A 25,025-nucleotide genomic window follows, 5' to 3' on the forward strand; every position below is an offset into this window, starting at 1 on the left:
GTAAATGAAGCACCAGATATTCAGAGATGTGTCCAGGATCACAAAGCCGGTGAGTGACAAAACCAGCCTTGCAGACCTAGGCTGGACCTCATTCCACAATGATGCATTGCTTCAGCAGTGAGGAGGGGCTCAGTGTTTTGGTCCTTCCTCTCATAAAAATGAATTGATAATAACTATCCTCCCCATCTGTCATCAGGGTTACTGCAGTCAAAGCATTTAGGCTATTCAAACAAAAGATTAACGTTATCAATTATCCTTTGTAGTCTGAATCCAAACCACCAAAATCGTGACAATCTTCCTGTTGCCAGATGCTCAGTCTATCTGCAAATTTTCATTGAAGCACAACTTGTTTGCAAAATGTAAAATTAGAAGTGACAGACGAATCTATTTTTATAAATCTTAGCCTGTCTATTTTGAGTCTCTGCATTTTAAAAGAAGGATTGAGGGCAGCTGTTGAACTTGACTGAAATATCTAATGGTGCTACTTTATTTCCTTCTAATTTATAAGATATAGCCATTTTCCCCTGGTATTACTATTAATATGCGCTATGATGTGGGACACCTATGGAATCATTTTAGTCCTAAAGTGGACATGTTTTAGCCTAGTGTTTGTTGGCTATAAGGTTGAGAACATGGTCTACAACCCCACTACATGGGGTAAATTCATGATTCCCTAGAAACAGAATCCCAGCTTAAACTAACTTACCATGTGACCTTAAATAAAACACTACTGTCTAGACTTGAGTTTTTTTCATCCGTTACACAGAGATGAAATGGCTTAGTTCCTTGGTCACCCAACTTGAATGTCTTGTACTTAAACAAAAATAAGCATCACAACAAGAAATTTGACTTTACAGGGGCAGTCTTAATCATATATGGGACTTCATTTCAGGTTCTGTAAGATCAATCTCTCAGTCAACCAGTATTCATTTAGCTACTCCCATAAGTAAAATAATGTAATTAAATATGGTCATTAACGTTCTGCAAGTAAGGTCCAGAGCATTCCTACTTAAAACGTAATTAGTATAATAAACAACTTATGAAAAACTAAGTAAGAGATCCAAGTCCTACCAAGCCACTTATAATGTCAGTAGACATAAAATTTCCAATGGAATTCAACAAGAAAAAGAAGGTGTACAGGGAGAATGAAAGTTCCAATATCCACCATACAGAGCCTATTAACAGAAGTGAAGGGGTGCTCAAAAAAATCTGCCCCACCTTCCTGTCTTTTTGTCACAATCAAGAATCTAACATTCTTTTCCTAAAGCTAAATGGCTCTAATTGCATATATTGTCTCTTCTTTTGTGTATGTGTTTAAACCCAGCTAATTGCTTGCTTCAAAACACCTCTCCTCTACTGGTCATTCATTCTGTCCTTTAGCCAAGGTAAGCCTCTCTAATAGGAACTCATTTCATCTCCTCCTTGCCTACATCAAAGCACCCTGGCCTGACCTTCAAATAGGAAAGCAAAATATAGGTAAATTGCAATTTTTGAGCCAGAAAGTCTAGTTTCTTTCAGGCCTTCCATGTTAGTAATAGCTGGTGAAATCGGGAGGAGACTAATAAAAAGCACGTTGAATGTGCATGCTGGTTGAAAACTATTAAAATCTGTCTTAAGAGAAAATATGGCATATTATTTCATTCTTATGGTAACTCATGTTGAAGGCAGTAATTCTTCCGCCCATGCTAGGGATGATGTAACATCTGATGCACAACTGGCCTGAGGTCAAGTTGGTCCAAATTTGCTAATCTTCCGGCTATATCACACTGGCTGTAGCTCCAAGCCCCTCCTTTTCCTCTTCTTCCAGCATCCTTCCGGGCTCTCCTTCTTTTCCTTCTTGTCCTCTTCATTAAGAGGACAAGAGTAAGAGTAAGAAGATACTTTTTGATTCACCTTACCTACCATCTTTCTTGGCAAATCTCAGCCTCAAGGTTTAGATGGAGCTAAAGTTCTTCCTAGATTTAGCATTATCAATACCTGAATCCGTGAGACCGGGGGACTTATTTGAAGATATTTTGGGCTCTGAGATGTCTCTAAATAACGGTGGTTGGAGTTGATCCTGGGGAGAGAGAGGGATAAATAGTTAACTGCGTTATTTTCTTTTCAGTATCAAATCCTGCTCAAAATTCTTTGCTATATTTGGATATATTTTTTTAAAAAAGCAATCTTTTGTGTCCACATAAAGGACTTCAACTCTAACTTTTCTCTATTTTTCTTAGTTCCTTTATGGATGCAGAATTATAAACTGCATCATCTAGTGAAGATTTGACTGGTCTTATTCATCTTTAGCTTACTCCTCCCCCATCCAAGCTAGCAAAGTGCCCAGAATATAATAGGTGATCAATTAATGTCATTTAAAGAATGGGTTATTGTACAATACAGCAAGAGAATTAAATTAGAGTTCATATATGCCGCAGTATTATTTTTAATTCTGTACTAATTTTCATTTGAAAGTAAAGCAGTGATTTTTTGTGTGTGTGTGTGGTACACGGGCCTCTCACTGTTGTGGCCTCTCCCGTTGCAGAGCACAGGCTCCGGACGCGCAGGCTCAGCGGCCACAGCTCACGGGCCCAGCCGCTCCGCGGCACGTGGGATCTTCCCAGACCGGGGCACGAACCCGCGTCCCCTGCATCGGCAGGCGGACTCTCAACCACTGCGCCACCAGGGAAGCCCAAGCAATGATTTTTAACTGCAGGTGTACATGTACAAGCAAACTTGTATACACACACACATATACACACCAAGGACATTTGGCAATGTCTGGAGATTTTTGTTTTCACAATTAGGGGAAGGTGGCTATTGGCATCTAATGAGTAGAGGCCAGAGATGCTTCTAAACATCCTAAAACAGCCACTCTACACACATGCACAGCAAAGAATTACCCAGTGCAAAAAGTCAAATGGTGACATTCACTTTTATGTGGAATCTAAAATATGACACAAATGGGCCTATCTGTGAAACAGAAACAGAATCACGGACATAGAGAACAGACTGGTGGTTACCCTGAGGGAGGGGGTTGGGGAAGTGATGGAGTGGGAGGCTGGGATTAGAAGATGTAAGCTTTTAGGTATAGAATGGATAACCAGCAAGGTCCTACTGTATAGCATGGAGAACTGTATTCAATATCCTGTGATAAACCATAATGGACAAGAATATATAAAAGAATGGATGTGTGTATATGTATAACTGAATCACTTGGCTATAGAGCAAAAATTAACACAACATTGTATCAACTATACTTCAATAAAAAAAAAATGAAGTAAAATAGAGGGAATCGGTATCCATATTCCTAGTGGAAACAGCCAGGGAGAGCAGGGTTGTGATGCCTTTCTCAGTGTCTTGCATCTTTATCTGTGTCCTGGCATCACTGGAAGGTAACTGACTCCAACTCTTTATTCATTTATGATGTGATCTGTGCCTTATTCCAACTCTACTATAAGAATGTGTTAATTCTTTATTACAGATGTCCATATTTTAGTTCAAAAAAATTATGGCAGTACTTAGAGAGCCCAATATAAAGGTGTTGAAATAAAGTGACCCTAGAAAGACTAATCATCTCAACTTCAATCCTGAAATTGTGTGTCCTGTGCTCTGTACTCAAGCACACTGTATTGAGCTCAGAGTTACGACTAATGCTCTCCAGGCAGCACAGGCATCCTTTCATGCCTCCACAACCACCTCAGAATCAGGATGAGGCAGATGCAACAGATTGTGTAAAGAGCCCATTGAATGGTTTTCCCACCAGAACTGCCACATCTTCTGTGGCAGTGTAGTGTATTCAGGAGCCTGTGCTCTACGACAGAGTGGGGTTGGAAGCCCAGTTCTAAAACTTTGTTAGCCGAGCAGCCTTGAGCAAACCACTGAAAGTTTCTGAGCCATAGTTCCAATAAAACGGGATGATAATACCAAGGCTTCAAGATTGTTTTGAGGGTAAAAAAATAAAATTATAAAGTGCCTGGCACATAGTACATATTAGAAACAAAAATAGGCCAGTTATTATCATTTTATTTGACCATGATTTTAAAACATTCACCATCTTTTAGACAAACTGATACTTGTATTCACTCCACAGTAGGGATTGGCTTTCTAAAAATGCATAGGTTTACCCAAGGCACTGTAGTTGATTTTATTATTATTCAAAGTACTCACCATTCTCCTCAGGGGAGGATTGTACATCCTACCTCACTGAGGTCATGGGACATCAAGTGGTGTGTAAGTGGAAGGGATGAAGTTTTCCTCCCAGGGTTCTGACATGTTGGATCATCTTTGTCACAAGACAGGCAATGTCCCAGAGACAGACTGTCCTTCAGCTTAAGGTTGTAATGAAGTCAATATGAAGCCATAGTCAAGCCACAAGACATGCACTGTGAGTGAGAAATAAATCTTTGTATGCATCTGAGGCTTAGAGGTTGTTTTTACCCTCATATTAATTTGGCTAAGTTGACTGAAACTGCCATCAATTTCTTAAGCAGAGATAAAAACTCCCTTCTAGCCCAAGATATTCAGCACCAAGTAGATGAAAGTTTACTGGCAGACTAAATGCTAAATGTTAAAAAGGACAAGGTGTAAAGTTTTCTTAGCCTAGCATGAATTTTAAGCTCCATTCATTGGAATAGAAAGAATGCCTTAGAACTGAAAACTTGGGACTTCCCTGGTAGCACAGTGGTTAAGAATCCACCTGCCAATGCAGGTGACACAGGTTCGATCCCTGCTCTGGGAAGATCCCACATACCGCAGAGCAAGTAAGCCCATGTGCCACAACTACTGAGACCATGTGCCACAACTGCTGAAGCCCATGCTCCTAGAGCCCATGCTGTGCAACAAGAGAAGCCACCGCAATGAGAAGCCCGTGCACCGCAACAAAGAGTAGCCCCCACTTACTATAACTAGAGAAAACCTGTGCGCAGCAATGAAGACCCAACACAGCCAAAAATAAATAAATAAGATAAATAAATTTATTAAAAGAAAAACCTGAAAACTTGGCATTTATTTATTTATTTATTTGAAGTAGAGTTGATTTACAATATTATATTAGTTTCAGGTGTACAACATAGTCATTCAATAATTTTATAGATTATACTGCATTTAAAGTTATAAAATATTGACTATATTCCCTGTGCTGTACAATATATCCTTGTAGCTTATTTATTGTATGTGTAGTAATTTGTACCTCTTAATAACCTACTCCTATCTTACCCCTCTCCTTACCCCTCTCCCACTGGTATCCACTAGTTTGTTCTCTATATCTGTGAATTTTATAGTCATTTGTTTGTTTTATTTTTTAGATTCCACATATAATGATCACATAGAGTATTTGTCTTTCTCTGTGTGACTTATTTCACTAAGCATAATACCTTCTGGGTCCATCCATGTTGTTGCAAATGGCAAAATTTCATTATTTTTTATGGCTGAGTAATATTTTGAAAACTTGATTGTTAAAGCCAGAATCTGAACGTGGCAGGCAGCCTTGTTCTTCATTTTTTCCTCAAAAATTTGGTCTTTCACCTTCTCCAATCCTAGCCTGGCCCTTAGGAAGTCCTTGTCAGTCTGAAATGGACCTCACTTTATGGAATAATTCAAAAAGTTGCCAATGACCAAAGTCAATATATTATGCATAATCACACGTGCACGGGTCTGCTTTCAAATACCTGTTAGTACACAATTCTCTAAATAACCTGATTGTTAGATTTTCCTCCAAATTTCTCCTATTTCTAGAAGAGCTCTAACTGCTTAACAACTTCTTCTAAGTGACTCATGATTGCCTTTCAGAAAATGTCACTATGGGGACTTCCCTGGTGGCACTTCCCTGGTGGTTAAGAATCTGCCTGCCAATACAGGGGACACGGGTTCGAGCCCTAGTCTGGGAAGATCCCACATGCCGTTGAGCAACTAAGCCCGTGCACCACAACTACTGAGCCTGCACTCAAGACCCTGCAAGCCACAACTACTGAACCCGTGTGCCACAACTACTGAAGGCCGTGCACCTAGAGCCCTTGCTCTGCAACAAGAGAAGCCACTGCAAAGAGAAGACCCAGCTCGCAGCTGCAAAGACCCAACACAACCAAAAATAAATAAATAAATAAATTTATGGGAAAAAAAAGAAAATGTCACTATGTCTTCTGTATATTCCCAACATAATGAGAAAAAATAAGTTTGTAGATGCCCTTTTTCCCTACTCTACTGCAAAAAAAAATCATTTTCCTCTCTGCCAACTGATTATGCAGCCATGTTGTTTGAAAACTTGCATAATTTACATTAGCATGCTTAAGATCTCAGGTGACTATGCCTTTGAGGCCAGCATGTTAACCCCAGTGGGCCGATTTGATATTCTTCCCAATATCTGACCCTTTTTTTCCTTGTTAATTACAGGCAGACTTCCCTGGTCTGGCCCTGGATCTGCACCTGTTTCCCATCTTTGAGCAGCTGCTAATTAGGTTGAAAATGGTAGGGCTGGGCAGTGCAGGCCACACATGTCTCATCAGGCTATTGATCAGGCTGGCATAACCCACATGCAGTAATGGTGTCTGCACAAACCAATTCCAAAATAAAAGCCATTCCTGGAGTTGCATGTTTGAATCCAAGCATACTCCACGCTCTACACCAAATATTAAAACATGTGAAAATAAGAGACAGTGTAGTTTTCAAATAAAATTTTTCATCAAAATACCAAGAATAACCCTAAGTACTATTTACTCCTCATTTGAGTCTTTCAATTTGGAGTAGGGAAAAAGCTTCTTTTAGGGAAAAGAGATATGTATATTTTTATATGGAAATTATTTTAGAGGTAGATTATGTGGAGCTGAATTATTTGTAAACTATCCAAGCAAAATCCTTATTCTGAATTCCCATTTGGCCTTGTGCATAACACACTTCTATAGAGTTTCACACTTTGTCATGATTTATAGTTTGAGTAGCTATGAATATCTAGAACACAGATTATGAAGGGGGCATTACAGTTATCTATGGGTAGATTTGGAAATGGGTAGGAGAGTTTCAGGGTTGTCACAATGATTAAGGGGGTGCTACTGGCAGTTAGTGAGTGGGTATAATGTGTTCACACCAACTTCGGTTACAAGTCACAAATAAGGGGCCAGGTTAAAAATCATTTGATAAATATCTGTGCATAAAACCTAATTCCATTTCACATATAAATATAAAATATTTTTGCAACTTTAATGTACTGAAATCTAATATCCTAAAACTTCCAAGAATGCAAGTCCAAGAAAAATTAAGCTTTATTTGGTTTGAAATTTTTCAAGAGATACTCAGTGTTTTGAAAAGCATATCACCCTTCTGATATTTTAATTACCAATAAATCACCCCATTATCTTTCTCCATTTATAGTTTCTGCATTCGGATTCTATGTACAACTGTATGCCTCTGACTACCTCACTATATCATCTCAGTTGAGCCTAAGACTTTACATACCGAAAATATATACAATATTTTTTATATAATTTTCCTGGATGTAACAATTAGACCATTATATTAATTTTTGTAATTACATGCAGAGTTAAGTTAGTTATATGAGCTGTGATTTTCATTCAAGGATAGGAAAGAGAAGATTATAAAGCATTTATCATGAAAAGGGGAGGTTAGGTCTTTGTGTGAGAGTCACTGTCCTTGGGTGATATTCCTGGGTACAGTTTTCATTTGTACATGTTTTTGCCACTGACTTTGTACCTTTGGCACCTGGCGTATGATAGTGAATGATGTGTTTCTTAAAATTCCATTTCTAACTTCCCCTCATGATATTGTCATGCATACTACTGTTGCCTATGATCTAAGCACATTGCCCAGCCGAGCTGCCCCAACAGAGCCACCCAGTAGTCTAAATGCAGAGAAGCCTCTGATATCCAGGAAATGAATCACATCACCCATCCAAAATGGGATAGACCTTATGTTCACTTCATGTAAACATTGCAGAGACCAATGAGATGGAATACTCATCCAAGATAGTGCTGTAACGATCTGTCATTATTGACCCATCCTAATTTCTCCTGTCATAAGACTCTACACAATTCGTTCTTCACTCTGTTCTTTCAAGCAAGGAGGAAGCCTTAGAGAAAATCACGACGTTCACCCCTTTTGGTTCTACTTCCTACATCTTCACAGTTGAGAAAATGGTAGAATTAGGCGTAAGAAATTTTCTAAAGCAGAGTACATTGGCTTTCAAGGTCCTGGGCTTTGGTTACCTCCTCTAAGACACACGTTGAGTCTCCCTCCCTCTTGTAAACTGAATATAGCTTAATTTCATTAAATTTCCTTTAAAAGCACTCCCATCATTTACCTTGATTGTAGCATTAAGATGGCTTCTCTGGCACATGAAAAGCTGCTCAACATCACTAATTATTAAAGAAATGCAAATCAAAACTACAATGAGGTATCACCACACACTGGTCAGAATGGGCATCATCAGAAACTCTACAAACAATAAATGCTGGAGAGGGTGTGGAGAAAAAGGAACCCTCTTGCACTGTTGGTGGGAATGTAAATTGATACAGCCACTATGGAGAACAGTATGGAGGTTCCTTAAAAAACTAAAAATAGAATTATCATATGACCCAGCAATCCCACTACTGGGCATATACCCTGAGAAAGCCATAATTCAAAAAGACACATGCACCCCAATGTTTATTACAGCACTATTTACAATAGCCAGGTCATGGAAGCAACCTAAATGCCCATTGACAGACAAATGGATAAAGAAGACATGGTCCATATATACAATGGAATATTACTCAGCCATAAAAAAGAATGAAATCAGGTCATTTGTAGAGATGTGGGTGGACCTAGAGTCTTTCATGCAGAGTGAAGTAAATGAGAAAGAGAAAAATAAATATCGTATATTAACGCATATATGTGGAATCTAGAAAAATGGTGCAGATGAACCGATTTGCAAGGCAGAAACAGAGACACAGATGTAGAGAACAAACATATGGACACCAAGGGGGGAAAGCAGGGTGTGAGTGGTGGTGGTGGTGGGATGAATTGGGAGATTGGGATTGACATGTATACACTAATATGTATAAAATAGATAACTAATAAGAACCTGCTGTATTAACAAAAAATAAAATTTAATTTAGAAAATGGCTTCTCTGATAATTCTCTTTTCATATTCAGAATCTTGATTGATCTAATAATTATGGACATGATGTATTTAAATTAGTAGATAAACTACCTAGAGTTATTAAAGATGAAAGTGTACTTACTGCCCCATGACACTCTTATGAAGTAACAAATAGGAGATTAGTTCTCAACTAAATTAGCTAACATATTTGGAAACACAAAGGCAAACATTATCACAAAGATCCAGCTTCTTCAGTGTAAGCCTTCTCATTGGTTCTACCTGGTGATTCTCCCAAGAACCTCCAGGTTCCCCCTCTAAAAAGCAAAAAGGATGCACCAATTCCAGTCCTCACGTTATTCCTACTATAACATCCAAAGGAAGACTTGGAGTCACATCACTTAGCATGCCTGGGAGAGAGAAGAGGCCTTTCTTTCTGAGAAACCTCATCTAAAACTTCTTGCAATTTGCATTACATGCCCAAGCCTGAACTGACTATTATATTTGGAGATGTGCACTGCTGATTGCCTTATTACAATCAGGGCACATCCCTAGAGCAGGATGTGGATTATTCCCATCTAATCTTACTATTGAGAGTAGGAGGGAGAGTAGTTTCCCAAAGGAAGTGTTTACCCAAGAAGGTTGTATGGATGCTGGCTGGCAAAACCAACAGATATTCATTACAATGACTTTCCCCTAATTGCATTGATGATTGTCGTTGTTTCATGTTTTAATAAAACCTTGAAAACATCAAAAAAGTACATAATTCACTCTCTAAAAACGAAACACAATTCCACATTTCAAATAAAAACAAGATTCATTTTTTTCGCAATTTAAATGCATAACAAACTCAAAATGTTTCTCCATTTTTTACTTTTTATTAGCAGAAGATAAATAATAGTGATTCGTGAGATTTTTTTTCTTCAAATACACTGAAATAATTATTTGTGTTTCACGTATCCCACATTTTGGGCTTATTTTTGAAATTCCCCTGTGAAATCACATCATATTGAATATTTCAGAGTCCCCCTTCTTTAGAATTTGGAAGATAATTGTTGTTGCAAAGCCACATTTGAAAAACAGGCAGTTGTTCTTTATAAAATGGAATAATTTTAAATAATCTAAATATCAACAGATACTTTGAAGATGCATGCTTATAAATTTCATAAAGACTTGTTGCTTATCTTTTTCTGTAGGAAAGAGTGGGCTTTCAAAATCTGTGGCTGAATCTCTTCTCACTATGCACTTCTAGTTCATCTTGAATTTATAGTAAGTGCAGAGAATATAGTCATAAATACTTGCCCTCCCTTCCAGTGTTCTCAGCTTCATGCCATCTCCTCCACTGTCCTTAGCTTCTTACTCTCTGTTTGGAAAACATTGCTCCAGATCTTCTCTCTCGATCCAGGGAAATTGCCTGTCAACTCAAACCAAATATGCTGATTGGGAAGAGGTATCCTGTAAGTCCATAGCTTTGGAGTGCCTGGTGCAGCCTGGATAAATCACCTGTTAGACTACCTAATGGTGCCACTAGCTACCCAGTCACCTACGACAGAAACGGTGTGGTTTTCTTGCATGCCCTCTACATCCTTGTCCTAGATATATGTCCAATCTCTAAATCCTGTTCCTTACTTTATGTCTCTTACAATATCATTTCTGCTAATACACTTTGGTGCATAGCCTCCTAACTAGTCTTCCTGCAGCCAGGCTTCAATTAGCATTATCACTACGAGATAGCTTTCACATTTTGTCTAGAGTTAAATCTGTAAAATACAAATTTGAGTATATTAATGTACCAATAAACTCTTCCAGAGCATGACAATGCTGGAGGGTAAAGCACAAAAGCCCCTATACATTTTCATCTCCCACTATCACTACTTACCTTCCCCTTCCAGGGAGAAAAATATTTAATTTGTAGCATATTTTTAAATTTTAAATTTATTGGCGTATAGTTGATTTACAATGTTGTGTTAGTTTCAGGTGTACAGCAAAGTGATTCAGTTATATATATACATATATTCGTTCTTTTTTAGATTCTTTTCTCATATAGAAAAGAATATTGAGTAGAGTTCCCTGTGCTATACAGTAGGTCCTTGTTGGTTATCTATCTTATATACAGTAGTGTGTGTATGTTCATCTCAAGCTCCTGATTTATCCCTTCCCCCTATGTTTCCCCTTTGGTAACCCTAAGTTTGTTTTTGATATCTGTAAGACTGTTTCTGTTTTGTAAGTAAGTTCATTTGTATCATTTTTTAATATTAGATTCCAAATATGAGTGATATCATATATTTGTCTTTCTCTGTCTGACTTACTTCACTTAGTGTAACAATCTATACATCCATCCATGTGACTGCAAATGGCATTATTTCATTCTTCTTTATGGCTACTGTATATATGTATCACATCTTTATCCATTCCTCAGTCGATGGACATTTAGGTTGCTTCCATGTCCTGGCTATTGTAAATAGTGCTGCAATGAGCATTGGGGTGCATGTATCTTTTTGGATTATGGTTTTCTCCGGATATATGCCCAGGAATGGGATTGCTGGGTCATATGGTAGTTCTATTTTTAGTTTTTAAAGGAACCTCCATACTGTTCTCCATAGTGGTTGTACCAATTTATGTTCTCACCAACAGTATAGGAGGGTTCCCTTTTCTCCACACCCTCTCTAGCATTTATTGTTTGTGGACTTTTTGATCATGGCCATTCTGACAGGTGTGAGGTGATACCTCATTTTAGTTTTGATTTGCATTCTTCTGATAATTAGTGATGTTGAGCATCTTTTCATGTGCTTTTTGGCCAGCTAATTTGTAACATTTTAGAACTACACACAGTGTCTCCCAGAAATCTCCTACCTGTGATGCCTTTTTGTCTTCGTTGTTTCTTCTTCCAGCAATGCCCTCAACCTACCATCTTACCCTTCCTTTATTATATAGTTCAAGGTGACCAAATGCGTACAGCTTTCCCTGACTCCTCCAGGCAGATTCCAGATTTTCTTCCTTTGTGTATTTTCATGTTATACCAGTTATGAGATTCTGCTGTATTTCTTCCTTTGCTTACCCATTTTTTAATTAACTTGAAGGTAAGGTCTGTCTTCCCCCCCCCTTTTTTTAATGTATTCTCAGAACACAGCATTATAACTGCACTATAAACACATAATAAAAGCTGTCAGGATGGAAGAATGGATGGACAGATGGATAGTGTACTAAGTACAAATTATTCTACCTGGCTTTGAAGTCTCTCCTTAAGCTATCCCCATCCTAACCACTTCATCTCATTTTCTACCTTTCCTGACACATATGATCCCTGTTTAGTCAGGAAAACCACAATTCACCTTATTATTAACTTCTGTCATGTATATGGTTTCTATTTTATGTTTTGGCTTATGGTGGCCTTCAGCCTGCAATGCCCACTGTCCCTAACTGTGCTTCCACATTTAAAATAATAACTGTATTCAAGCCCCAAACTAAGTGCTACCTCTTGTATAGTCATCTCTAGCCACCAAATCCTGTGCAGTGGTTTTTAGAAGTGACCAGTGCTGACAGAACAAATCAATGTTATCAGTACAGATCTTCCTCGACTTGTGATGGGGTTACGTCCCTAAACCCGTCTTAAGTTGAAAATATCATAAGTTTAAAATGTATTTGATACACCTAACCTACCAAACATCATAGCTCAGCCCAGCCTACCTTAAATGTGCTCAGAACATTTACATTAGCTGACAGTTGGGAAAAATCGTCTAACACAAAGCCTATTTTATAATAAAATGTTGAATGTCTCACATGATTTATTGAATACCACACTGAAAGTGAAAAACAGAATGATTGTCTGGATACAGAATGGCTGTAAGCATATCTGTGGTTTACCCTTGTGATCGCCCAGCTGACTGGTGCCCAGCATCGCAAGAGAGCATACATATTGCTAAGCTCATGAAAAGATTAAAATGCAAAATTCGAAGTAAGCTTTCTACTGAATGTGTACTGGTTTTGCACCATAATAAACTCAAAAAATCAAAGTTGAATCATCATAAGTTGGGGACGGTCTGAAATTAAATTACACAAGTAAAAAAATGTTAGGTCAATGGGACTTCCATAGTGGTCCAGTGGTTAACACTCCACACTCCAGATGCAGGGGGCCCGGGTTCGATCCCTGGTCAGAGAACTAGATCCCACATGCATGCCACAGCTAAAGATCCCTCGTGCCACAACTAAGACCCGGTACAGCCAAATAAATAAATAAATATTTTTTTTTAAAAAAAGAATCTTAGGTCAAGATTTTTTATTTATTTATTTTTTTTATTTTTTTTTGCGTTACATGGGCCTCTCACTGTTGTGGCCTCTCCCGTTGCGGAGCATAGGCTCCAGACGCACAGGCTCAACGGCCCAGCTGCTCCGCGGCATGTGGGATCTTCCCAGACCGGGGCACGAACCCGTGTCCCCTGCATTGGCAGGCGGACTCTCAACCACTGCGCCACCAGGGAAGCCCTCTTAGGTCAAGATTTTTAACTTCTCCCCTACACAATGATATTGTGTTTCTTCTCTAATACCATATGAGTCACTGCATGGCTCTACTGCTTGTATCCACTGTATTGTAATGATCATTTTCTGTGTCTATTCCTTTCTCTTGGTGTACCAACCCTAAATTGGAGCCTCTAGAAATCAGAAGCTATGCTTTGTTTTTATAGTCAGGTTGTTACCCACTGCCTAGTACATAGTAAATGTTTCATAAATCCTCTAACAAAATGAATGAATGCACTCATCACTCTTTATAAAGTGATAAGCTCTGTTAAAATAGGGATCTTTTGCCTAGTTTGTGCTGGTAACTCTAATAACTGGCATAGAGCCTGCCACACAGTGAGTTGAATGGATAATTGTTTAATGAATGGGAAAATTACAGGTATCAAGGAGTCCTTAGCCATAAATGCTTCCCATGTTTTTGTGGGCTCAGGATCAACCACATTCTATCAGGAAGGTAAAACTAAATTAATACTAATATTAGTACTAACAGCTCCCACACATACAAACACATACGCATAGGGCAGGTACGTGAAATGATGAGCTTGGACAGGATCACTCAAGGAGAGTAACAAAGCCTGATCATGCACTCACTTTACTATTGTAAATTCAACTCTACTTGCTTTGCAAAAGAGAAAAAGATAGATCACTATTTAAAAAGTGCAGGGCCTCCACCTGCCATTCCAAAGGAAATATATCCCCATATTCCTGTCCTATGATAAATATTTTGCCTTTTAAAAAAAGATGCTCATCTTTAAAGTTATTTATTTTTCAGACAACATAGCCCTTAAGAGCAAGCCACTACTTCATCTGGGCCTCAGTAGTAACTGGAGTTTCAGTACTGAAGAAAAAGACAATATATGCTAAGTTGTCTCCATGGGGCACCTTCTTAGGAGATTTTCATGGGTAACTCTAAGATGCAGTTTTTGTCTGAATGCCCCATTGCTTAGAATGGGAAGCACGGTGCTCCAAGGACAAATCTATGAAATGTGTTGAGAAAGAAAAGCCATTAGAGATTAAGGGAAAATAGCCAGAGGATTATGAGGAGAAGCAGCATCAGTGTCATAAAAGCCAAAACGTGGAGAATTTCTAGGGAAAAAAAAAAAGATTGAGTTTCAAATACAGCAAAGAGATCTAGTAAGTATACTGAGTATATTAAGATCACCAAATACTCTTCAAAGCAAAGTTCTGATTATTCTTGTTAATGGTGGTATACTTAAAACTACAGAGTATTTTTTTCATTTTTCTTCATTGAGGGGAACATGAGACTAATACATACATGGAAAAAAGAGGGTTTCCATAAATATCTAACTTTGACAGTTAATGAAAATAGGAAATTTTCTCTCCGAAAAAAAAGAACACATTCTGAATTTCTCCAGCTGGGAGTCAGATTAGCCCAAAGAGACATAAGGCAGATTCAGGGAACTATGGGAGAAATTGGACTTGGAACAAGTTAAGAACTGGGAAATGTAACAGGAAACAGCCACTCCCCCTACACATAACCTGGTACTGAGAAAAGGTTTGTAGAATTCATGGTAGAAAGTAACCTAGACCTTAGGAGGTCAGAAGTAAAAATGTCTTTTAAAAAATTCTGCACAGTCATACTTGGAGCCTCAAAAATGAATTAGGATTGCAAAAAAAGTTAGTCCATGTTCAGACAAGGGAACAGCATCCTTGTAAAGAATTTTCTTGGCCATTAGAAGTCACTCTTGGATAGACTGGACTCACAGGAACAAAGGAAACAAGGAAAAAAAAAAAAAGAAAGTGAAGGAGAACGTTGACCTCAGCGTTGTTTTCTTGTCTTTAGTCTTGAGAAAATTGGTGTCTAATTTGAAAGTGCCCTGAAGGCGGCTTTAACTTCCCTGACCAGCCCTTACCCCGGGGATTGCCTCAGGTCCTGCCGACCTGCGCAAGCATTTGAGGGTCAACTCAAGTGTTCTTGAGGAAGCCTTCCTGTGTATTAAAGTGGGCAGCATTGGCCTCCTCTCTCTCAGCTTGTCTTTCTCTTACAGTTGCTTGTTCCTTAATGGCTATGACTTGGTTTGTGCTGCTGGCAAATGAGGGATTCCTGGAGGGGGACTCGGGCCAGACTGTGGTGTCCAGTACTTCCCTGGGGCAGTAACAGGAACTGTTTGTCTTATCCCCGTGATGCTCTGCCAGACTCTAGCTTTATAAGTTGTCAAATTGACCCTGTATGTTTATTGAAATCAGACTTCCAATTAGTAGCCCAGTTGTTTTTGCCTTTGGGGATGTTGGGGTGAGCTTGGTTGGTTGGTTGGTAGGTTAGTAGGGAACCATGATGGAAAGAGAGTGAAATCAAAAGAGGATTAGGGGGCTTCCCTGGTGGCGCAGTGGTTGAGAGTCTGCCTGCCGATGCAGGGGCCACGGGTTCGTGCCCCGGTCCGGGAAGATCCCACATGCCGCGGAGCAGCTGGGCCCATGAGCCATGGCCGCTGAGCCTGAGCATCCGGATCCTGTGCTCCGCAACGGGAGAGGCCACAACAGTGAGAGGCCTGCGTACCGCAAAAAAAAAAAAAAAAAAAAAAAAAGAGGATTAGGAAGAGACTTTGTGTGGGAGAATTTGCTTTAGAAACTCCAATCCTTAAAATGCTGACTAACCCCTCTGCATGTTTCTACAATACTAAGCACTCTGACGTGAGCTATTATGCAAATATGCATTTGGGGGTGGGGAACATTTCTAGCACTATCACTGTAATAGGAATCTTGGGGGTGGGACACATAATAATCCAAAAAGTAATGTAGAGTCCACAAAAATCTAAAATTTTCTAAAATGTAAAATCCTTGCTGTAAAATGTAAATGTAAAATGTAAAATCCACTTCAGTTTAGCTAGAAAACCAGCTAGTAGAAGAGCTAGGGTTTGTTCCCTGTGTGCATCAGTTATTTTGGCTCTGCTCTGAGGGAGCCAACCTTTAACTTAATGCAACATATATATTCATGTGCCCTTCCTACAAGTGTGAGATGAATACAAATCACCTCCGCTAAAAAAGAAAACAAGGAAAATATATTTCCAAATGAGTGTGAGTCCATAGTGAGGTCTTTCACTACACATAGGGTGACCCTTTGTCCCAGTGTGCCTGAGACAGCCTCCATTTACTTTCATTGTCCCAGTGTAATTACAGATAGAGCACCTTTCACTCTCAGTGTGATGGAGTTCAGACAATGAAGTATATGCTCATCCTGTAAAATATGGCATGTTTAAATGACTTACAAAGACATCAAGACTTCCAGGATAAAAGTACAATTTTGGCCCATTATGTTTACTCTTATGTAGTTTGTGTGACTACCTTAAAATTCTATAAGATCTAACGATAACCTCTATCAATTTAAGTGCTTGTGAAGTTTTTGTAGACTTAAATGATAATTGTTACCAAAAGCGGGGTCTGACTGCTCACCACTCTAAAGCCAATAAAGAGGCAAGGTTGGTGGAAAGGAAAGTTTGCTTTATTTTGGATGCTGGCAACCAGGTGGGAGGGCTGACTCTTGTCTTAAGGCCGACTTCCCCCACTAACGATCAGTGGGCACAAGCCTTTATAGGCAGAAGGAAGGGGCTACATGCAGAAACAGCACAGTCAGCTCTGACAGTCCTCTTGAAATTGGTCATGCTGTGGTCTGATCAGCTTCATTTTGATTGTTTTACAGTACAGTCTTCAGTTCAGGGTTGTTTTGTTCCCATTTATTGGAGGCCAGTTCTCAGAATTGTGGCAGCTTATGTAATGGCTACACACTCTGGACATCATGTATTTAACTTCTTCCACTTGGTGGGGACTTCAGTATCTACAAGACAGCTCAAAGGGTAGGGCTCAGAATATTATCTATAGCCCTTGAGGAGGAACTATAGGTCCTTTAATGACTAAACTATTATTAGTTGGTCTCGTTTGACAGTTTTCCTTTGTTTCTGTATTTTCTCACTTCTCTGATTAAACTCAGTCTTTGGCTAAAGTTTTTCTACAGACAAAAGGCAGGCAGAGGACATGGGAGTGGAAGGACCATAGGATCCTGCTCTGTTTCATAGTCATTTCACTTTTAAGAAAACAGAAAAGACTCTACCAGTCAATGTGGAAGGATCGGGACCCTTGTACATGATGGTGGGAATGAAAGTGGTGAAGCTGCCTCAGAAAATATTCTGGCAATTCCTCAAATGATTAAAGACAGTTACCATATGACCCAGCAATTCCACTGCTAGGTATCTAGTCAAAAGAAATGAAAACCTATTTCCATAGAAAAAAAATGTTTGTAGCAGCCTTATTCATAAAAGCTGAAAGGAAACAATCCCTCAACTGATGAACGGATAAAGAAAATGTTGTATATCCGTACAATGGAATATCATTCAGCCCTAAAAGGAATCAAGTACTGATACATGCTACAACATGGATGAACCTTGAAAAGATTATGTTAAATTAAAGAAATCTGTCTCACAAGACCACACGTTATATGATTCCATTCATATGAAATGTCCAGAAAAGGCAAATCTATAGAAGCAGAAAGATAAATGGCTGCTTAGTGCTGGAGAGGCTGGGGGATAGAAATGAGTGTTAGATAAAGGGTATGGGGTCTCTTTTTGAGGTGATGAAATGCTCTAACATTGTGATGATGGTTGCACATATCTGTGAATACACTACATGCCATTGAATTGCACACTTTAAATGGGTGAATTGTGTGGTATATGAATGTGATATCAGTAAAGCTGTTAAATAAAAAGAACAAAAAAATTCTATCATCCAGAAAGGCAATCATTCAGTATGAATAATAATAACAAACATTCATGGAGAATTTGCTCTCTGGCAGATGCTGTTTTTCCTGCTTTATATGCCTTATATCAATGAACCGTCGCCAAAGACCTACGAGAGTGATTCTGGAAGTATATGCACTTTGAATATAAAATGTTAAGTCATTTGTGCAGGGTCACAGAAGTAGTAAAACACTGAGTTTTCAAACCCTCATAGACTAATTCCAAAGTCTGAGCTTTTAGTCCTACTCTAATTGCCAGTCATTCAATTCATCTAATTCATATCAGAGTGTGAAGAGCTCACCAGATCCAGTTTCCTCCTGACAGAGAGGCACTCAAACCCTAAGTATGGGCCAGTGGAGATCAAAAACCCCGAAGGTGAGCCTTAGGTCCATTGTACTTGCCTGGAGCCAGCTTTGTGATTGAATGCTGTTACACACTAAAATTTGCCTCAGTTTGGAGCCTGCTCGTTAGCAGTGAGTAGAGGGAAATCATATCTTCTCTCTATATGTCAAAGAGAACTTAGAGCAGCAGTGAGTTCAAAATCCAAAGTGAGCTCCTGGACTTGTTTCACCTTGGCATGATCTTGCCATTTCCACTTGCCTCTTGCTTTTCTTGTTTGAGCTCCCTCTTATTTTCTCTTCTGCTGGCCGGCCACCTTTTTGGGTTACATAAAAAGCATTACAGAGAGTCTGTCATACAGAGTGAAGTAAGTCAGAAAGAGAAAGACAAATACCGTATGCTAACATATATATATGGAATTTAAGAAAAAAAAAAGGTCATGAAGAACCTAGGGGTAAGACGGGAATAAAGACACAGACCTACTAGAGAATGGACTTGAGGACATGGGGAGGGGGAAGGGTAAGCTGTGACAAAGTGAGAGAGAGGCATGGACATATATACACTACCAAACATAAGGTAGATGGCTAGTGGGAAGCAGCCGCATAGCACGGGGAGATCAGCTCGGTGCTTTGTGACTGGATGGAGGGGTGGGATAGGGAGGGTGGGAGGGAGGGAGACACAAGAGGGAAGAGATATGGAACATATGTATATGTATAACTGATTCACTTTGTTATAAAACAGAAACTAACACACCATTGTAAAGCAATTATACTCCAGTAAAGATGTAAAAAAAAAAAAAAAGCATTACAATTTAGGTCCTGGTTTTAGGCTTGGTCCTTGTACCAGGGATATATACATATATTCAAGAATATTTAGGATATTTATTTGTAACACATAAAAAATTTAATACCTTCAGTCACGGTAAGTAAAAATTAACAATGGAACAAACAATAAAATAAGTAGAAAACATAATGGGTGGGATTTTTCCTTAAATGACTTGAAAGAAACTTATGCTACTTATATTTATATACTATTAAAAGCTGGTCTTTTTGTTGTTTTAAGAACAGTATTGTGTGAACATGATAAAAATAAAATCAGACAAGACAGGTGATTTTTAAGCAGTTAAAGCATCACTGGTAATTCAGAGTATGTAAATAGGAATCTGAGAGGAGCTGTCACCTAACTCTGCACGCCAGACTTTATCTCAACAGAGATCTCAACCCCCTTAGGAATTACTATTTCCCATACAAAGATTCAATAAATAGGGTGCTCAGAAACAAATGGGGAGTCTAATGGCTATTCTTCTACCAGGAATTATTAACGGTGAAGAATATATATATGGGTAAGCCTATATGAGTTACAGAGAGAAGAAAGAGGGAATATTCTGCTTCATTACCTAAATACTTTTCCACTAACAGTCATATAAAGGCCTTTAAGTTATGGATTTAATAGTCTTGTTCAACTAGGCAAATGATGCTTCCTACACCATGAAAAACTGGTTAGCAGCTTCTTAAAATGTTAAACACAAATTCACCATATGATCCAACAATTCCACTCATAGGTATCTAGCCAAGAGAAATTAACACATGTTTCCACATAAATACTTGTATTCAAATGGTCATAGCTACATTGTTTATAACAACCCAAAACTGGAACCAACCCAAATGCCTAGAAATTGGTAAATGGAGAAACAGAATGTGGTATATCGATACAATGTAATATGTTTCCACTATAAAAAGGAATAAAGAACTGATGCATCCTGAAATATGAATGAACCTTGAAAACATGACCCTAGGAGAAAGAAGCCAGTCACAAAAATGCCGCAAATTGAATGATTCATTCTATAAAATATCCAGAAAAGGCAAATCAGCAAAGACAAAAAATGGATTAGTGGTTACCTCAGATAGTAGTGGGAATGAGGGAATAACCACAAATAGGCTTGAGGTTTTTTTGAGCAGGGCAAGGGAATGGAAATGTTCTAAAATTAGACTGTTGTGACGATTATACAACTCTATACATTTATTAAAAATCACTGAATTGGGCTTCCCTGGTGGCACAGTGATTGAGAGTCCGCCTGCCGATGCAGGGGACACGGGTTCGTGCCCTGGTACGGGATGATCCCACATGCCGCGGGGCGGCTGGGCCCGTGAGCCATGGCCGCTGGGCCTGCGTGTCCGGAGCCTGTGCTCCACAACGGGAGAGGCCACAACAGTGAGAGGCCTGCATACCGCAAAAAAAAAAAAAAAAAAAAAAAAAAAATCACTGAATTGTACACTTAGGTGAGTTACGTGGTATGTAAATAATACTCCAATAAAGCTGTGAAAAATCAGTCAATATATCACATTAAGAAAATAAAAGAGGAAAAATCAATACATTCAGAAATGGTAAGTGAAAAAATTAGGTATCTAATGAATAGTTTTTAAATTACCTTTCAAAATTTGTCTCCCTAAGAGCCGAATTCCAAGCAACTGTAAAGCTGGTATTTCAGTTAGGCTAGAGTAAGTTATGTTGTGGTAACAGAAAACCCCAAAATTTCAGTGGTTTCACACACAAAAGTTCATTTATCTCTCATACTTAACGGCCAGCAGGTATCATCAGCAGGGACTGGGTGTACAGAGGAGGTCTATATTCATCTTGGTGATCAAAAGCCAAGTCTGGCAGAAGATTCATCTTAATACATTTCCAACATTTCCAGAAAAGGGAAGAGAAACATGGGACATTGCGCCCTGGCTCTTCTTGGAGGTTAAACACATCACTTCTGCTCACATCCCATTGACCAAATTAAGGAACACTACGGCAGTTAATTTCAAAATATATCGGGAAAATACAAAACTACCATATATTCAGAATGAGAAGAAAGAAAACGTTTGTAAAGAGTCTTCATAACTGCTATGATATGCTAAACTTGAATCCTCCCATGACATAGGCTATATCTGAACAGAGTGCAAGCTAGCCCAGAACCCACTAACAAAGAACATGGCAGGTTAAGAAAAGTAGTTACCATTCGTTTGGGGGGTCAAAGGATCTGTATATATATATATATATATATATATATATATATATATATATATATATATATATATATATATATATATATATATATATATATATATATATATATATATATATGTATATATATATACACACACACATATATATATATATATATATATTTTTTTTTTTTTTTTTTTTTTTTTTTTTGCGGTACGCAGGCCTCTCGCTGTTGTGGCCTCACACGTTGCGGAGCACAGGCTCCGGACGCACAGGCTTAGCCGCCATGGCTCACGGGCCCAGCCGCTCCACAGCATGTGGGATTTTCCCAGACCGGGGCATGAACCTGTGTCCCCGGCATTGACAGGAGGACTCTCAACCACTGTACCACCAGGGAAGCAGCCCAAGGATCAGTATTTATATTTAACAAGTTGATACTTTAAAGGTAAATCTGGAAACCATGGTTAGGCCATAGATATTAAAGATTTAAAGCAACATTTTAAGATAGATGTAAGTCTTAGGACTTAAAAGTTATGCTTCAGTAGTTGTTAAGACTTTAATGGAAAAAAATTTCTACAATATTAATGGGCAGGATATTGCTAGCGTAAGTAGTATACTTTTGCCCAAGCTGAGGCCTGGTCAGATAAAAAAAGAAAAATTAGAGCTGTAAAAATAGCAGTGGAGTCTAGAACTTGGTTGAAACAGGAAAATCAACAAATGTTTTATTTTATTGCACAATCGTTTCTATATCTCTTGAAAAGGTCATATGATTTTATACCTTTCTTTTCTTTTTTTCTTTCTTTCTGTCTTTATTTTTTTGCCACACCCCACTGCTCATGGGATCTTAGTTCCCCAACCAGGGACTGAACCCTGGCCCTCGGCAGTGAAAGCGTGGAGTCCTAACCACTGTACCGCCAGGAAATTCCCAATACCTTTATTTTCTTAACTGTTTGGTAATGGTGATCTGCCTATCCCAAGCACTACCTATTAAAAAAAAAGTATGTTTATTTTAGCATTCAGGGAAATAAATATGAATTTAAAGGACAAAGAAATGTAATACTAAGACAGGAAATAGAACAGCACTGTTCCCTATAATAATGGTGACATGTGGGCTGGCATATACAGGTGAACCTTCTAAAGTAATAGGTGAAAAAAACGAATACAGAGTACAAAGTGACATCAAATTGTCATTTTTTTGGAAGTTGATTGCCAAAGTTTTATTCTGTTTACTCATGTTGAGCAATATTTTAGACATAGGGTGGTAGTTTAAAAATTACCAGTCAGATGATCACAGATGCCTCCAGAATCCTCTTTTCTGTGACTGATTAGTGGTTTGACAGTTTTTAATTTTGTTTCCCACACGCATTCCCCAAATAACACTATGTATATAATTGTTGTGTCTTTACCTTACAGTTCTTTAAGGGCACCAAAGGCACACTATAAATCCTAAAAGTTTCTCTCAAACATTTAAATTAGAGTATATTTAAGAAGAAAAAAAAGGACAAGTGTGATTTTAAAGTCATTCGGCAAACTGATTCTGTCAAGAAAGCTTAGTTTCATTCTGTTTGCTACAACGGCTTTTTTTTTCATAACTCCACTCTTCTTGTTCTTGTAATCCATTTGGGAGGCCTGTCAAGGCCTATCCACTCTCTAAATAGCTTTGCAGATTAAATTTTTAACTCTCTTCTCTTCATGCAGATTTATATTTCTGACAAAGAATTGCCCTGAGATGTCAGCTTCCATTTTTCTCACTGGAGGGAAGGCATATAGGTGCCACTGTGGATTCTCAAATCTCAACCTCGTCAGGAAATGCAGGCACACATGTAGATACTTCTCTCCAGGACCACTCATGTGTGTTTCCATTGTTAATTCCTTTTAGATTCCTGACTCTTGCTTTATAACCACCTTTCCCTTCAATGGGTCTTGAGGATAAGCATGTAGGAGACTAAAACAAGAACACGAAGAATTTTTATTTGTGTAAGTTGTAATCTTAATAATGAGGATATGCCAAGGTGTGACGATTATACAAAAGAATAGCAGATAGTCGAACCTGGTCTATATGGGGCTGGTTTTCTTTTGCAGATGATGCCTGAGATGAAATTTAAAGAGAAAAAAAAAAAAGAGAAAATGAGTGAGAAGGTCATTCCAAGCAAAGAAAGCAACTGAAGTAAAACTGTGAATTTGTAGAAGCACCGTGGTCTGTATAAACATCTTCAAAAATATGGGCAATGTTGAATAGGCATTTTCCAAGAGGTAATAACTAAATGGCGAATAAGCATATTAAAAGGAAGTCAACATCTTAGTCACCAGGGAAATGCAGATTACACCTGCAATAAAGACTGACTGCAGGGCTTCCCTGTTGGCACAGTGGTTGAGAGTCCGCCTGCTGATGCAGGGGACACGGGTTCGTGCCCTGGTCCGGGAAGATCCCACATGCCGCGGAGCGGCCGGGCCCGTGAGCCATGGCCGCTGAGCCTGCGTGTCCGGAGCCTGTGCTCCGCAACCAGAGAGGCCACAACAGTGAGAGGCCCGCGTACCGCAAAAAAAAACAAACAAAACAAAACAGGCAAAATGAATTTATGATGATAGAGGTGAGACTAGTGGTGAATTTTTGGTGTATTTTTTGGAAACGGGCAGAAGGCAGCTTTCTGGGGGCTAGAAATGATTTGATATTGAGCTGCGCACTTTACTGTATGGTTGTTATACCCCAGTTAAGAAAGTATTTTTGAACAAATTTTAAATGGACAAATGAACAAAAGCAGGTGTCAAATGATAGTAAGAAAAAACATGTTTACAACAGATAATCAAAGGTAATTACCTTAATATACAAGAGGTCTTCCAAATCAATAAAAAATGTCAAGACCCAAATTTTAAAAGTGGCAAAGGATATGATAGGACCGCAGTAAGAAGATATTAAAATGAGTAATATATACAATTTAAACATTGCCCAAGCTGTGTAATAAAACACCCTTTCAGCAGAGTCAGAGGTGAGGCTCCATGGGACGCATAGGGGAAATTATACAACACAACTTTCTTGAAGTTCCAACAGGTGAGCTTCATGAATACAATGTGCAGGCAGCTTCCAGTTCTCAGGAAATGTTCAGACTGACCGAAAGAAAAGCCCACTTACAAGCCTGACTTATATGGAGGCCAGGATATCTGTGGAGTAAACAGAACACACATTTGGGGCTCACACTGTACAGAGCAGTCTGATGGATTGTATTTGCCCAAAGGAGGTGCAATAGAGGGAAAAACAAAAGAGCCAGCCTGTGGTGGTTTTGAAGCCTGTTCTACAAGTGCTGGCATTAGTGACTCACGTGTAACAAATAGGATGCGGTGCATGACTTCTGAATTTAGGTGATTCA

This window comes from Mesoplodon bidens (assembly GCF_964165515.1).
Source record: "Mesoplodon bidens genome assembly, chromosome: 10".
NCBI classification, from domain to species: Eukaryota; Metazoa; Chordata; class Mammalia; order Artiodactyla; family Ziphiidae; genus Mesoplodon; species Mesoplodon bidens.